The sequence below is a fragment of the Suricata suricatta genome, chromosome 7, assembly GCF_006229205.1.
Source record: "Suricata suricatta isolate VVHF042 chromosome 7, meerkat_22Aug2017_6uvM2_HiC, whole genome shotgun sequence".
NCBI lineage: Eukaryota > Metazoa > Chordata > Mammalia > Carnivora > Herpestidae > Suricata > Suricata suricatta.
The window spans coordinates 34,505,553-34,519,265 of record NC_043706.1 but is presented as its reverse complement, the minus strand read 5'-3'; the positions used below and the strand labels follow the sequence as shown (position 1 = coordinate 34,519,265).

Genomic DNA, 13,713 nt, shown 5'->3' with positions numbered 1-13,713 from the left:
CAGCATTTCCTGCATGATGTTCCACAGACCCAAGCTTCAAGAAGATTCCTCAAGGGATTTCACGGTGAAATATGTTTAGGAAATGCCAGTCTCCTCTTGATGATTCAGAACGCACATGAGTAAATGAAAGACTCTGAGAAATTCTCCAGGAAAGAAGCCCATTTAAGTTGGCATAAGTCAGTGCATCCCAGACAGGTGGGGAAGGGTTCTCCTATTAATAGCAAAACGGCTCTGGGGTTCTGTGGGATCAGTTTGGGAAACGCTACAGTGGCTGACTCCCGAGTGAAGAGCTGAGTGAAACGCACAGGTTCTGAGAACCTCCACAGTGTGATTGACACTAACAAACCAACCTACAAACATATTTGTGCTTGGGGAAAAAAGCCTAGCAGGACACATCCGGGAACTTTGATGGTGGTTGGGGTGCTGGAATTATAGGTGATTTTTATTTTTATCGTTTGCTTTCATCTTTTTATTTGGGTTTCGTTCTTTTCTTAATTAATTAATTTTAACTTATTATTATTTTATAATGTTTGTTTTTGAGAGGCAGAGTGCCAGAGGGGGAGGGGCAGAGAGAGAGGGAGGCACAGAATCAAAGCAGGATCCAGGCTCTGGGCTGTCAGCACAGAGCCTGATGTGGGGCTCGAACGCACACGGTGATATCATGACCTGAGCCAAAGTCTGACGCTTAACCGACTGAGCCTCCCAGGCTTCCCTATTTGGGTTTCTAAACTGCCTTTCATTATTGTGTATAACTTTTAAAATCAGTAAGAAGAAGAAGAGGAGGAGGAGGAGGAGGAGGAGCAGGAGGAGGAGGAGGAGGAGGAGGGGGAGGGAGGAAAAAGAAATAAAGACAAAAGGAAGAAAGAAGAGAGAAAACGTTGCCGAGGATCCCAGGACAGCCCAGTCCACAGCGCTGCACCTAGACTTGCTGGGGCCTCGGGCTCCAGGAGAGGCCAGGCCCTTATTTAGGCAGAGCCATCCTGAGCCTGCATGCCAGTGGGCATCCTTCCCGGCGCATTCCTCTTCTGCAGGGCGGCGTCCAGCTGCAGCCCGGCTCCTCCCTCCCAGGGCCTCCCTCTCCTTTGGTAGCCGCCACCGGCCCAGGCCGCGCTGCACATCTGGACCTCGTTAGGGGCCGCCGGCACCCAAGCCGGCACATCTGGCCGCCTCTGAGTGCAGCTCTGGCGGCGCAGCAGAGGGGAAGGGGCACGTCAGGACAGGGCCGCCCGGCGCGCTCCGCGGCATCTGCAAGTGGGAAGTCGGTGGGCGGCTGGCCGCAGACGTTGCGCTGCCAGCCGGGCGGCCTTGGCCTCTGAGAGCCAGCCAGGGAGACGGAGGCCCATGGAGGCCTCCCAGGCGGGAAGCTGGGGGTGGTGAGACCCAGGGGAGAGGCAGGGTCTCTGGCCCCCCATGCACGATGCTCTTGCCCTTAGGGCCTGGGCTAGGGCTGGGGGTGGGGGGGGGTGGCTGTTGGGATGGGGAACTGGGGGTAAGTAGCTTCAGGACTCGCTGCAAAGAAGGAATGGACAGGGACAGGGATTGTCTCGGTTTCTGGTGGCCTAGCCTTGGGGCGGCAGGTTGGAAGGCAGGGTCTTGGACTTAGGACCAAGAGAGGACTTCAAAAGAGAGGACTTACTCTCTTTTGAAATGAGAAAGGAAGAAGGTGCCAGGGGGCATGTTGGAAACAAGATCCCCACTGTGTTTTTCCTACACTGGGACATGACCAGGTCCCTGGCTCTCCCCGTGTGGTGCCATTATTTGTCCCCTTTGGGGCCTGTAATCTAAGGCTTTCACAGCCCTGTGGATTCTGTCCCTGAGACAGCAGCAGATGCTCCTGAGACCCTTTCCAAAGTAAGGCAGAGATAAAACAGCGAGTCCATGTAATGGAAGGCCCATCTGCTCAGCACTTTTCCGTTCCTTTTGTCTGGTGGCCTTGGACCTGCACTCCCACCTGGATGGTCCCTGTTTTCACAGGAGCCCCAGTTTCCCTGCCTCTGCTCCCCATCTCCCCACCTCCTCTCCACCCACTGGCCCTGCCCATCACAGTGAGTGGCTACTAATGGGCCCACCACACTAGAGTCCTTGGGAAAACTCTCAGGGAGATCTCATGGGTGCCCGTTGTGAATGTGGAAGCCAAGGGTACAGCAGGAAGCTCAAGGGCTTCTAACCAAACACATAGGCTCCCAAATCCCACTACCTATCCCTCTGAGCACCAGTTTTCTCATCTATGAGAACAATATCTCTTAGAGAACTGTGGGTTTTTTTTCATTTAAACAATTTTTTAAATTATTCATTATTTTTAAATTTTTTAATGTTTATTCATTCTTGAGAAAGAGAGTAGGGGAGAGACAGAGAGAGAGGGAGACACAAAATCCAAAGCAGGCTCCAGGCTCTGAGCTGTCGGCACAGAGCCCAGTGTGGGGCTTGAACTCATCAGCCATGAGATTATGACCTGAGTCAAAGTTGGATGCCTAACCCACTGAGCCACCCAGGCATCCCAATTTTTAAAAAATGTTTGAGTGTTTACTTTTGAGAGAGAGAGAGACAGAGTGTGAGTGGGGGAGGGGCAGAGAGAGAGGAAGACACAGAATCTGAGGAAGGTTCTGTGGTGTCAGCCCAGAGCCCGACGTGAGGCTCGAACCCACGAACCGTGAGAATGACCTGAGCCAAAGTCAGATGCTCAACCGACTGAGCAACCCAGGCACCCCTTTTAATCATTTTATCAAGACTTTCCATTGACTGCCAGGTGTGATAAAAGGAAGCAGAGGAAGAGGTTGGTCTGAAAGGAAAAAATGAGGAGGAGGGACCAGACAAGGGGACCCTATGTCCTTGAGCCCTTCCATATGCTGGGTTCCCACAACACAGGCCCCTTCGCCCTCTCTTGCATTCAGTGTCCTGACAGCCTTCAGAGCAGAAGCTGATACCTCTGTTCACCGGTGAGGCAGCCAAGACTCTGGGAGTTGAAGCAAGGGGGAGGCAGGAGCCCTGAGTTACCACTCAGCCACTGTTTGCCATCTTCTGAGATCTAGGTGCTACCTGCCCCCCCAGGCCTCAATTTCCCCAAATGGGTTAAGTAAATGAGATGGAGGTTGGTTTGGGTTACTGGGCCCATCAGAACATTTTAGAATTATTCAGATAAGGGACATTTATCTAGCCCTCACTTCTCCAAATTTACACAATGCCGCTTTGTAAATAAACATAAGAGAGAAAAAGAGAATTTATCTTTCAGTTCGCATGTACTTTGTAATATTTGTGTCCACAGGTTGGGACACCCTCTCCCAGTCTCAGGGCACCTAGGAAACCTAATTAATTATGGAATTATGGAGCGCTGCTTGTGCTAATATAGAATCAGGGCTGAGGGAGTTGGGTGTCTCGGGGGATATTTATAACGAACTGTGGCGGTCTGGTGAGTCACTGCTCTGCTCTCCAAAAGGACACACCTGCCTCCCAGGAGGGGAGGCTGTTGCTCACCGGGCAGGCCCCCTCCCTGGCCGGGCTGGAGACACATGCAGCGTTGGGGAGCCCTCCCCCTTCCCTGGGCTCCCCCGGGACACTGATCAATTCAGCCCACTCCCCTTCCGCAGTTTAGCAGAATTTCCCAACAGCCTCCCACTTCCCAGACTGAGGTGGTGCTGTCCGTCATCGTCATCGATGATGCTACGGCCTGGCTGTACCCTGGGAACATCTCCCAGCAGAGGGACTCCTTCTGGGAAAGGTTTCTACGGTCAAGCCCAGCTGTGCAGCCAGGCTCTGGAGCCGCCTCCATCTTCCGGATGCAGAGAAGCGAAGGCCGGAGAGGAGATGGGGAACGTCAACCTCTTCTCTGTGCCAAGCCCTGGCCGGTGTACTTGGCATCTCTTAGCTCACTGAAGTTTCACAATAAGCTGTGTGACTTTTTACACACTTTACAGCCAGAGAAACTGAGACTTGGGGGAAAAGCAGCTAGGAAGGAGCACACAGTTAGAAAGTGCTAGAGCCAGGATTCTAGCCCAGGCCTGTCTAACTCCAAAGCTCTTGTTTTTTACAAGATCATCTCAAGCTATCCTACTAGAGCTATGAAGCACTTACATATCTCTATCTCTATCTCTATCTCTATCTCTATCTCTATCTCTATCTCTATCTATCTATCATCTATGTATCTATCTATCTTACATAACCCTCAAAATATTGAGGACAGACCCTAACACAGAAAGAGGAATAAATTCCAAATTAATAGAGGGAAATATTCAATGGCAAATAATAATAAATCCAAAAGAAGGGGAGAAAAGGAAGGGGGAAAGAAATGTGAACAGATGGAACCAACAGAAAGGAGAGTATATTTAGTCCCAAACATATTTATAATTACATTAAATATAAATGGACTAAATGCTCCCAAGAAAAGATAGATTGTCAGAATGGAGACAGGACAGACTCTCTGGGGGTTACAAGAGATATATCCAAAACATAAGGATGCAGAAAGTTTGGGAGACCCAAGTCTGAAGCAGGGGTCTTGGAGGTTGCAGGAGATGATCCTCTCCCCAGACCTCAGGCCTCCAATGTGTTGCTTTCTTTGCCTTCGCTGCAGTGGTCCCATGAGCATGTGGTTTAATGGAAGACATTCAGGCACTAGCAGCATTATATGAACAAACCATGTGACCCTGGACTTTCTTAGGTGATCTGAGACTCAATGTCCTTCTCTGTAAAATGGAACAATAATTCATACCTAATAAGGCTGCTGTAAGAGCTAGAGACAACTTGTTCATGCCACCAGGCACTGGTAGAACTCTATGTTTATTGTTTACGTTTTGATCATTTAAATGTAGCTATATAATTGATAAGACTCTGTGGACTGTCCCTGACGGTCTGACAGGATATTAAAATCTTTCCCCTGTGTGTTTTTGGTAGGGCTGGAGCATGGTGGGCTCTTCCTTCTAGGCTGGGAAATTTGAGTGGGGCCAGGAGGTAACTCCAAGCTGCCTTCTTCCTGTTTGTTGGCAAGTCTGACTAATCTGTTGCTCTTTCTTTGATTAGGTCACACTCTTGCTCAGGCCCGATCCTTGACAGTTTCCTGCAGTCTGTGTGTCAGGGTCCCTCCAGTCTCCAACGTGTCCGATGGCTTGTTTCTGCCATCTCCTCCTGACTACAGACCCACCCCCTGCAGGCAGGCAATTGCTCCATCCTTCCCTGCACCCTTCTTCAAGACTGGCAATGTCTCCGCAGAGTCTCCCCCAGGGCTGCCTCTCCCCCTTTGTCGTCCAGGTTCACACTCCCTTCTCTGCAATTCTGAATTCCGAAAGTTCCAAAAGCCAGACTTGAAAAACTAAGCCTGATATAAACTGATTTGGCCTCGAATCTGGTCTGCCTGCTGTGAGGTTATTTAAAGTCTTTATTATGTCTCGTACTGCTTGTACATTTCACCGCAGAACCTTCGCTGGGTTTAATGGAGGGTGCTGCCCCAGACCCTGCCGGGGTGTTATGTAGTGTCAGCATGGCATCGCATGACCCTTCTGGAATCTGAAAAGCTCGGAACACCCACATGCGTCTGACCCCAGGGCTGCAGGTGAAGAGCAGTGAGCCTGCAGTAATGACGGCCTTCAGGCTGGCACTCTGTGTACTCACCGCTCACCCTGGTCACAAGCTGTGAGTGGGCATTAACCCCTCCATTTCACAGATGAGGATACGTAGAGCTGAATAAGACCCCGTCCCTGCTCTCCCCAGGCTCATGCGTAGGAGCTCTATATGTACCTGGTTTGGACATCAGGTGGCTGGGTACCATTATTATCCTCATTCGACTGTTGAGGAAATGAGCACAGAGGGGTTGAGTAACTTGCCCAAGGTTACACAGCTTAGACGTGGCAGAGCCTGGAGTTGAACCCCACAAATCTGGCTCCAGAGTTCATGCTGTTAACTAGTAAATAACTAGTACACAGCACACGCATTGGAGAGATGGATCCTCTCAATGCAATACAATGAGACAATCATCCCCAGCAGGACTGGCAATACCAGAGCCCTGAGGGGAGGACTGGGTTCTTTTTAGCACATGGTGAATCTTCCCTTTAAAAATATTTTTTTTAAGATTTTATTTTTAAGTAATCTCTGTACCCAATGTGAGGCTCGAACTTACAACCTCAAGATCAAGAGTCTTAAGCTCCACTGACTGAGCCAGTCAGGCACCTGTGCATCTCTTGCCTTTAAACACCCAAACCAGGGGCGCCTGGGTGGCTCAGTCGGTTGAGCCTCCGACTTCGGCTCAGGTCATGATCTCACATTTGTGGGTTCGAGCCCCACGTCGGGCTCTGTGCTGACAGCTCAGAGCCTGGAACCTGCTTCTGATTCTGGTCTCTCTCTCTCTCTGCCCCTCCCTGATCATGCTCTGTCTCTGTCTCAAAAATAAATAAAAAACATTAAAAAATTAAAAAAAATAAAAATAAAAAATAAACAACCAAACCAGAGCGCACTGGTGGTTCAGTTGGCTAAGCGTCCAACTCTTGGTTTTGTCTGAGGTCATGATCTCACAGTTCATGGGATCGAGCCCTGCATAAGCTCTGCACTGACAGCATGGAGCCTGCTTGAGATTCTCTCTCTCCCTCTCTCTCTGTCCCACTTGCTCTATCTCTCTCTCTCAAAATAAATACACAAATATTAAAAAGAAAACAAACACCCAGTGGCCCCTGGGTGGCTGAGTCAGTTGAGTGTCCGACTCTTGGTTTTGACTCAGGTCACGATCTCACGGTTTGTGTCAGGCTGTGCACTAATAGCACAGAGCCTGCTTGGGATTCTCTCTCTCTCCCTCTCTCTCTGCCCCTCCTCCACTTGCGGATGTATGCATGCCTGCACAGGCTCTCTCTCTCTCTCTCTCTCTTTCTCAAAATAAATAAAAAAACATTTTAAAAAATCTTAAAACTCCACCCAAACAATTGTTTTCTTTAGAAGCTCTTTCTGTAATGAATTGAATCTTCCTGCTACATAATTGAACCTTGTCTTGATAACTCAAGGCCATGATTATGATTACTGATGTTTGTCACTATTCTGAGACCTCAGTTTTCAAACTATCAGCCAGTTTCCTATAAACTGTAGGCTGGGAATTCAAGTGACCAGCCTTGTTAGAATTATGTATAAAGTAAGGGTACATAGGTGCAGAGTGAGGCTAACGCTTTTTTTTTTTTTAAGATGAGCATGCTTTAGTTTTTGTGCATGGAATTTATGAGATTCTGTTTGGTTACTTATTTACATATTTTTCCTTATTTCCTGGTTCACAGACGTGTTTTTGAGAGTTGAAGGGCCTGGATAAGCGTCCTGTATATCTGATTTCAATTTGGAATGTAATCAGACTCCCAGGGAAATTCTTTCAAAGCTGCCTAGAGGCCCATTCTATACTCTGAAGCGACTTGTGGGCTCTACATTTTGAAAAACTGCATCGGGAGCCATCTGCCCTTATTGAGAACCCACTGTATCCTCCACGCATGGGGCACTATGGACAAGGAAGCCCATGGTCCCAGTCACGCATTACAACAGCCAGTTGAGTAGGTGAATTGAAACACATGATGTCAACTAAGGCCAGTTCACTTTCGGAGAGGGCTAGTGACAGCGGTATGACAGCATCCCTCCTCTGGGGGGAGGGAAGGAGATGCTACTTGGGTGTGAACCTCTTGGACGTGGAGTCAGCAAACTTGGTTCTGAGTCTCTGCGCCCTTGACCTGTCAGCAGACTCGTATCCTCTGTGAATGTCTGTCTCCTCATCTGTAGAATGGGGATAAGCCCCTCTCCCTCCCGGGGTTGTTATGACCAGAGACTGCCCGGAAAAGTGCCGTCCAGGTGTGTGCAAGGAGACTCTCACCCTGCAGGGGACACTGACCCACCTCGGTCACTTCCAGGGAAGAGGCTTTCTTGTAAAGCCATGCTGGGCAGGTGGGAAGCCCAGGAGGCCGTCCGTCAGATAGCTCTCTGGAACAACCGGGTCCTCGTTATGGAGTCCTGGGATGCTGACCCCAAACCTCATAATGGACTCTCCCCACTAATGTCTGCTGCGGCCTCCTGGCTTCGGCCACGTGGCTCCCGTCCACTGCCTTCTCCTCAAGTAGCCCTCACCCTCTGCCCACTCCATGGTTCCCCAGTTCTTAAGCATCCCTGCGAGAGGGAGCTGGCTGGGGAAGCCACTGTCTGATGCAGAAGGGCCCCCCCACCCCCACGCACCCACAGGGCTTGAATGCTGGGCTGCCCCTCCCACAGGCCTCTCCTCCAAACCCAGCCCATAAATGGCTGCTTTGTGTCAGGTCAAACCTTGGCTGGGACAGCTGTGGCCAGGGTGTGGGCTCCTCCGGCCTGGCAGCGTGAGGTTGTGCCTGTGGGTCCATGGCCGCAGCTTGCCCTCGGAGAGAACTGTCCAGCGGAGTAGGCGAGCTATTTTTGAGGAAGGAGGACAGCGCGGAGGCATTTAAGCTGGCCAGCGGGCAGCCCCCGCCTGTCATGTTTCACGTGCCACGCGGCAGGGGCCACCCCAGCCCACGGTGTGCCCTCTGCCCCCGTGTTCTTCAGGCTTCCCCGGTGGACAGCACTCTCTCCTCAGTGGCCCCTGACCCCAGACGCTGGTCGGGGTGGCTATGCGTGTCCCCGATCCAGTGGCTGAGGCCTGCTTGCAGTGCTTCCCCACGAGGCTGTTCGCTGTGACACTGGGAGCAGTAGAGGGAAGTTAGCACAGCGTGTGTGTTCAGCAGCGGGGGGGCCAGTCACCTGTGCTGGATGGGGCGCATTTATCTGACAGAGTGCATGTATGCACTGTTACATGATCAAAGAATATTTAACAACATGGCGAAATGTTTTTTAAAAATGACAATTTCAGGGGCACCCGGGGGGCTTGGTCAGTTAGGTGACCAACTTCGGCTCAGGTCACTATCTCACGGTTCGTGAGTTCGAGCCCCACGTCGGGCTGTGTGCCGACAGCTCAGAGCCTGGAGTCTGTTTCAGAGTCTGTATCTCCCTCTCTCTGCCCCTCCCCCACTAGTGAGTGCTCTCTCTCTCTCTCTCTCTCTCTTTCTCTCTCTCTCTTAAAAATAAATAAACCTTAAAAAAGTTATTTTTTAAAAAAAATGTTAATGTTTATTTTTGAAAGCAAGAGACAGCATGGGTAGGGGAGAGAGAGAGAGACAGAGATTGATGCTCTAGGCTCTGAGCTGTTAGCACAGAGCCCAAAGCAGGACCTGAACCCACACACTGCGAGATCATGACCTGAGCCGATGTCAGATGCTCAGCTGACTGAGCCACCCAGGTGCCCCCAAAAAATTATTTTTAAAAATGACAATTTCAGAGGCGGCTTGATGGCTCAGTCAGTTAAGTGTCCGACTTTGGGTTCAGGTCATGATCTCAAGCCCCACATTGGGCTCTGTGCTGACAGCTCAGAGACTGAAATCTGCTTCCAATTCTGTTTCTCCCTCTCTCTCTGCCCTTCCCTTGCTCGTGCTCTCTTTCTCTCAAAAATAAACATTAAAAAATTGTTTTAATGCCAATTTGGCATTCTTCATATGCAAATGTGTTTGTGTGCATTTATGTAGACATATATAAGTTACATAGAAAAATAGTTTTTTATTTTAATATTTTTTTAATGTTTATTTATTTTGAAAGAAAGAGAGTGTGAGCAGGTGAGGAGCAGAGAAAGAGAGGGAGAGAGAGAAACCTAAGCAGGCTCTAGACTCAGAGGCGGCTTGATGGCTCAGTCAGTTAAGTGTCTGACTTTGGGTTCAGGTCATGATCTCATGGTTCATGAGTTCAAGCTTCCTGGGGGGCTCAACCCCAGGAAGGTGAGATCATGACCTGAGCCAAAACCAAGAGTCAGACATTCAACTGACTGAGCCACTAGGTGCCCCTGGGTCAATTTTATATAAAAAAGTGTTAGTTGTGATATGACCAAATTTTATTTTGTTTTCTTATTTATGCTCTTTTCTTCTTCTACATTTTCTACGACAAATGTATTATTCTATAATCAGGAAAGAAAACCTAACTATCAGTAAACAAAAACAACACCCAGGGGCACCTGGTGGCTCAGTCCGTCCAGTGTCTGACTCTTGGTTTCACTCAGTCGGCTCAGGTCATGATCCCAGGGTCGTTGTGGGATGGACCCTGCGTCAGTCTTTGAGATGAGCATGGATCCTGCTTAAGACTCTTTCTCTCTCTCTCTCTCTCTCTCTCTCTCTCTCTCTCTGTCTCTGTCTTTATCTGTCTCCCTTCCTGCCCCTACCCACCCCCCATCCCTGCTCACTTGCAGGCACACGCTCTGTCTCTCTCTGTCTCAAAAAACAAAACAACAAAACCCCCCTAAACTCCATCCTCAGGAAGAAAGCTTACAACACATTGTCTAATCCACACTTTTAAAAGATTCATAGTTCCCATGAGGGAGTTGTATTTTCAGGGAAAATGAAGTTTTCTGTTAACATTACGACCTTCAAACGGTGGGATTTCCAGTGTTGGTGCTCTCAGAGGGGTTTGGAGGACAGCAAAGCCTCCTGATTGCCTTGAAGCCAAAGCCCAGAGGTGGTTGCCTCTGGTTTCCTGTGCCGGGAGGCCGTACAGGTGGCCAGAGGTAGGGGAGGGAGGTAGACATATTCAGAGTGGACAGAGCCGGGACCCTTGCTGGACAGAGCACTTTGTTACCAGCATTAGAGGGAGATGAATATTTGTGTTGTCATTAAAAGCAGTGACTGAGTTCTTCCTTCCTGGGAAAATCCATTCCTCCAAGGGGAAGAGAAGGGGAGAGAAGGAGCCTAACTAAGCTCTATGAATCTGCCACCATTTTGATGGTTGTGTGGGGGAGGGGAGAGTTAGGGAAGAGAAGCCAAGGACATTTGCATTTTAACTTTTGTCCTTTATAATAATTCAAAAAGAAAGCATCACAAGTGACTTTTATTGTGTGCATATGTGGCTTTTTGGGTAGTCTTCAATTTTTTTTATTTAAAAAAATTTTTTTGATGTTTATTTATGAGAAAGAGCATGAGCAGGAGAGAGACAGAGAGAGAGGGACTCACAGAATCTGAAGCATGCCCCAGGCTCTGAGCTGTCAGCACAGAGCCCGAAGCAGAGCTGGAACCCACAAACCATGAGATCATCATGACCTGAGCTGAAGTTGGACACTTAACCAACTGAGCCACCCAGGCGCCCCAATATATTTTTTTAAATGTTCATTTATTTTTAGAGAGAGAGTATCTGCACAAGTGGGGGAAGGGCAGAGAGAGGGGGACAGAGGATCTGAAGTGAGCCCTGCATTGACAGCACAGAGCCTGATGTGGGGCTCAAACTCAAGAACCACAAGATCATGACCTGAACTTAACCAACTAAGCCACCCAGGAACCCCTAGTCCTCAATATTTTTTATCGGGAACACAAGATACTTTTGTCAGGGGAAAAAAAGTCATAACGAGAGGACCAAACAGATGTGGTTGGTCCCTGGGTGGCCATCCTGCTGCCTCCAACCCCCCGCCCTGCAGGCCAACGCTGCCCTCAATGGAGGGTCAGAATCCTGGGGCTCACAGCTGCTCACACTTGGCAAGGGGGTGGGAAATAGGGCAGAGAACAGGCAGTGTTGATCTTCTGATCTGTTCACTCCAGCCCTCTGGACAATCTCTGACCCCTGTGTGGCAGACCCGGTTGGCTCTTATCGATGTGATGGCCTTAGCTAGCTCCCCAAGCTTGACCTCTTTTGTGCCTCCCTGCTCTGAGCCAGCTGCCCCGCCTCCCTGCTTAGCTGGACTCCGGCCCGACCCCTGTCGGACCAGCCCTTTCCTGGGGCCAGGAATGCCCAGCCTTTCACTCACTGGCACACAGTACTTGGCTGAGTATTGAGGTTACAACTGCAATCTCAAGAAAGGCTCATCCAGCCTTCACACGGACTTCCCGGAGTTTATTTGGCCTTGAAGGTCAAGGTCCAGTCTTTCCAGTCAGCAGGTGAGCATAGCATAGATCAACAGACACCCCTGAGTGAGACAGTGCGCCTGGCCCTAACTTTACGAGGCTGCCTTCGAAAGCATCGCAGACTTCGGGGTCCTGTCGAGTCGTACCTACAGGAATTGCAGTTCCGGCTGTGAGACCTTGAACATGCCCCTCTGAGCTGCATTTCCCTTTTCTGTAAAATGGAGACCATAAGGATCTCTTTTACCCAGGGATTCCATTCGGAGCAAAGAGGTTAATGTATGTGAACATGCTTTGTGAGCTGAAAGTGTTTAAGTGGTATTTTCCATGAAAACCTGTTCTGGCTTCTGGAAAAGTTTTAAAAAATCAACTAGTTCTCAAGTGTTTGTTTCCTACTAACTATGCGTGCCCAGTACTTGACTTAATTCCCCTAAGTGGGTCAAGAAACAGAAGATGCAACTAACTTATTACCAAGGAACTTCTGCTCAATTTGGGGAAATGGAACAGTCATATTAAAGTCTGTCTACTTTCTGGGGCGTCTGGGTGGCTCAGTCTGTTGAGGGTCCGACTCTTGATTTCAGTTCAGGTCACGATTCCAACCTGCATGGGGCTCAGTGCTCAGCGTGGAGCCTGCTTGGAATTCTCCCCACCACCACCCCCCTCTCTATCTCGAGGCACCTGGGTGGCTCAGTCGGTTAACCATCTGACTTCAGCTCAGGTCAAGATCTTGCGGTTCTTGAGTTCAAGTCCCACATCAGGCTCTCTCATGTCAGGGCAAAGCCTGCTTAGAGCCTATGCCCTCCTCTCTCTGTCCTTCCCCTGCTCATGCTCTCTTCTCTTTCTCTTAAACATAACTAAAAATATATAATAATGGGGGCACCTGGGTGGCTCAGTTGGTTAAGTGTCCAACTTCAACTCCTGTCATGATCTCACGGTTCGTGGGTTCAAGCCTCGCGTCAGGCTCTGTGCTGATGGCTCAGAACCTGGAGACTGCTTCAGATTCTGTGTCTCCCTCTTCCCTGTTTGCATTCTCTCTCTCTCTCTCTCTCTCAAAAATAAATAAACATTAAAATGTTTTTAAAAATATAATAATAAAACTAAAAAGAAATTATTTTAAAAAAAGATTTTCTCTCTCCCTTTCTACTCTTCTCCCTCACTCACAGCCTCTCTCTCAAATTAAATAAATATATAAATACACAAATAAATAAATAAAAGCCTGTCTTCTTTCCGTCAATGACTTGCAGCTTGAATGTGGAGACAGTCCTCTGGTGGCGAATGGGAGGCGGCAGGAACCCCAATTTGGAGGTAGACAAAGCTGAGTACAAATTGGGCTCCTCCTCTCAGTAAATTCCAAGAGGGTGGATGAGGCCGCCTCTTTCCCTGGGCCACAGCTTTCCAGGCCGTGGAAAAGAAGCAGTGATGCGGCTGCCTTAAGCCATGGCGAGGACTAAAACAGTGCGTGTAAACATGGTGCCCGGCTTGGTCAATATCATAAATCTCCGAAGTGAGGAAATGGACAAGTTTTCCCCGCTTTTAATTTATTTTTAATTATGATAAAAATCACATAAAATGTACTCTCTTAACCATTTGTAAGTATACAGTTCAGTAGTGTTAAGTATATTCACATTATTGTGCAATAAATCTCGAGAACTATTTTATCTTGCAAAACTGAAACTCTATACCCATTAAACAACAATTCCTCCTCCCCGCCGCCCCACCCCCAGACCTCTGGTAAACACCTTTCTACTTTCTGTTTCTATGATCTTGACCACTTTAGATACCTTCTATAAGTGGAAACATGCAGTATTTGTCTCTCTGTGTCTGGTTTATTTCTCTTAGC

General features: G+C 48.9%; 1 long non-coding RNA gene across 4 annotated transcripts in view; it reads left to right on the top strand.

Annotated features, from left to right (window-relative positions):
- Window positions 1–7,717, top strand: part of LOC115297039 — a 24,291-nt gene extending 16,574 nt beyond the window's left edge. For 3 of the 4 annotated variants that reach the window (XR_003911227.1, XR_003911225.1, XR_003911226.1), the window contains one exon: window positions 5,011–5,331. This is a non-coding gene — a long non-coding RNA (uncharacterized LOC115297039). Of the gene's footprint in view, window positions 1–5,010; window positions 5,332–7,238 lie in introns of those variants that run through there. The other variant, XR_003911228.1, reaches the window with a different exon arrangement.
- The last annotated feature ends 5,996 nt before the right edge of the window (window positions 7,718–13,713 follow it).